Below are 3,361 nucleotides of genomic sequence, written 5' to 3'. Positions count from 1 at the left end.
CGCTAAAAGGAACAAGAAAGTAACATAATATAATTGTAGAAAATTCATTGCCGTTACTTCACCCACTAAAAGGAACAAGAAAGTAACATAATATAATTGTAGAAAATTCATTGCCGTTACTTCACCCACTAAAAGGAACAATAATATGAACGTAGTGACCATTTATTCTAAGCTGGGGTGTCATCCATTTGCGAAGAGATATTGCAATATGTTAAAAAAAACTGTTCGTTTTGGCCCTTTTTCCTCTTTTTCAAGAATCTTTTAAAAAGTCTGATTAAAAAAATTATAACAAATACGTACTCGTTAATTATTGGTACACACTAATCGCAACAATAAATTAGCAAGAGCTTGGAAATGAAAGATTCACAGCCAAACACGAAGTATGGGATGAATAATTCGAGATTTTAAAATAATTAATGAATAATGACTAGCTAAAGGGCTAAAGTATCAGAAGATCCTTTTAGATAATGGTCCAGAAAAAAGAGAAAGAAGTACAGTTGGCTTCACTAATTCTGGTACACTGACGTCTACTTACCTTCCAGTGAAGTGTTCCGGAATTAATGAATCCAACTGTACTACGTGAATATAAATTTACTCTATTAAACGTTAAGAATCAATGACAACTGCATCTGTTTTTAACAGTTAGTCAAAGAATATAGTGAATTTCATTAAAAGATATACACTCGGGCACACTGTTCTATTTTATTTCTACTCCTCTTGTTTTGTTAAAGTTTTTAAAGTTTATATAGAAAAATATATATCAATGTTGCTACTCTTATAATATTTTATTTTTTCCTTGTTTCCTTTCCTCACTGGGCTATTTTCTATGTTGGAGCCCTCGTGCGTATAGCATCCCGCTTTTCCAACTAAGGTTGTAGCTTAGCGAGTAATAATAATAATAATAATAATAATAATAATAATAACAATAATATTAATGATAATAATAATAATAATATAAATATAATGAAATAGGGATAGACTTACGACCAAGCCTCCTTCTTTATTCGTGCTTGGGTGCTATCTCGAGACAGGGGCTGCCGCCTCTTCTAAAATATACACTGAAGGAGAAGATAAGCAGGTTCTCTGCGAATAATTCAAATATTTTATGGGCTTTGATATACACATATATACATACATTATATATATATATATATATATATACATATATATATATAAATATATATATAAATATATATATATACATATATATATACATATATATATATATATATATGTATGTATGAATATATATATATATATATATATATATCCTGCGAAGCGGGCTATTGGGTGGGATTTATCACATGGCAGAGTTATTATTATTATTATTATTATTATTATTATTATTATTATTATTATTATTAGCTAACCTTCAACTCTAGTTGGAAGACCATGATGCTATAATCCCATGGGCTGCAACATGGAAAATTGCCCAGTGAGGAAAGTTAATAAGGAAACGGATAGAATAGTGTGTCTGAGTGTACCCTTAACTAAATGTTGTAAATGATTAAATGCAAAAGTAAGAAAAAGTCTTTATCTTCCAAGGCAAGTTTCGAAACTTCCCGTCTTCTTTGGATACATAACTCATCTTGCACCAGGAATACATACAAGAAAAATGTATTTTTCATCTCTGTAATGTAACGAGTATGGTCCACAATTCAGATGAAATGAGGTTTCGCGAAACGTTTATGAATACAAGCTTCAAATGAAACTAAATGTTTCGAAAGGTATTTGTATACAAATTACAGATGAGAAGATAATATATCTTTATGTTTTTTGAATAAAAACATTAGATGAGATATCTCGAAATGATTATGAATGCAAACTATAGGTGAAACCAGATGTCTCGAAACGTTTATAAATAGAAACTGTAGAGAAAGTAAAATATCTCGAAACGTTCAAGGATACAAAAACGCACAAAACCAGATGTCTAAAAACGTTGATGAAAACAAATTCTAGTTAAGAAATATTTCGAAGTGTTCACGAATACACACTCAATTGCTCCAACTTACGATAGTGTTTTGTTCATTGCAAATTTTGATAATTATGTAAGTAACATCAGTCACAGTACTATTAGCAATGGTAGTCGTGAACATGACAATAGTGATAAAAATGAGAGAGAGAGAGAGAGAGAGAGAGAGAGAGAGAGAGAGAGAGAGACAGAGAGAGACTTAAATTATGAACACAAAAAATTTTACCTTGAAATGCAAGAAGAAAAATAGAAAAAAAAATCTCCAGGATAAAATATTAAATTTTCCTAGATTTAACAAAGCCTGTGGTTTCTCTCATAATTTCATTCCAACAGCAAGGAGAGAGAGAGAGAGAGAGAGAGGAGAGAGAGAGAGAGAGAGAGAGAGAGAGAAGAGAGAGAGAGGAGAGAGCGAGAATGCTAAATTATGAATACAAAAAATTTTGCCTTGGAATGCAAAAGGAAAATAAAAAACATCAGGATAAAAAGCATATTTTCCAAGATTTAACAAATCCTGTGGTTTCTCTCATAATTTCATTCCAACAGCAGAGAGAGAGAGAGAGAGAGAGATGAGAGAGAGAGAGAGAGAGAGAATGTTAAATTATGAACACAAATAATTTTGCGATGAAATGCAAGAGGAAAATAAAAATAAAAATCTCCACGATAAAAAGCATATTTCCCTAGATTTAACAAAGCTTGTGGTTTTCCTCATAATTTCATACCAACAGTATGAAAAGAGAGAGAGAGAGAGAGAGAGAGAGAGAGAGAGAGAGAGAGAGAGAGAGAGAGAGAGAGAGAGAGATGTTAAATTATGAACACAAATAATTTTGCCTTGAAATGCAAGAGGGAAAAAAAAATCCTCAGGATAAAAAATCACATTTTCCTAGATTTAACAAAGCCTGTGGGTTTCTCTCATAATTTCATACCAACAGCATGAAGAGAGAGAGAGAGAGAGAGAGAGAGAGAGAGAGAGAGAGAGAGAGAGAGAGATGTTAAATTATGAACACAAATAATTTTGCCTTTAAATGCAAGAGGAAAAAAAAAATCGCCAGGATAAAAAAATCACATTTTCCTAGATCTAACAAAGCCTGTGGGTTTTCTCTCATAATTTCATTCCAACAGCATGAAGAGAGAGAGAGAGAGAGAGAGAGAGAGAGAGAGAGAGAGAGAGAGAGAGAGAGATGTTAAATTATGAACACAAATAATTTTGCCTTGAAATGCAAGAGGAAAAAAAATCGCCAGGATAAAAAAATCACATTTTCCCTAGATTTAACAAAGCCTGTGGGTTTCTCTCATAATTTCATTCCAACAGCATGAAGAGAGAGAGAGAGAGAGAGAGAGAGAGAGAGAGAGAGAGAGAGAGAGAGAGAGAGAGAGAGAGAGATAAATTAA

Source organism: Palaemon carinicauda, chromosome 35 (assembly GCF_036898095.1).
Source record: "Palaemon carinicauda isolate YSFRI2023 chromosome 35, ASM3689809v2, whole genome shotgun sequence".
NCBI lineage: Eukaryota > Metazoa > Arthropoda > Malacostraca > Decapoda > Palaemonidae > Palaemon > Palaemon carinicauda.
Note: the sequence above shows the minus strand (reverse complement) of the source record.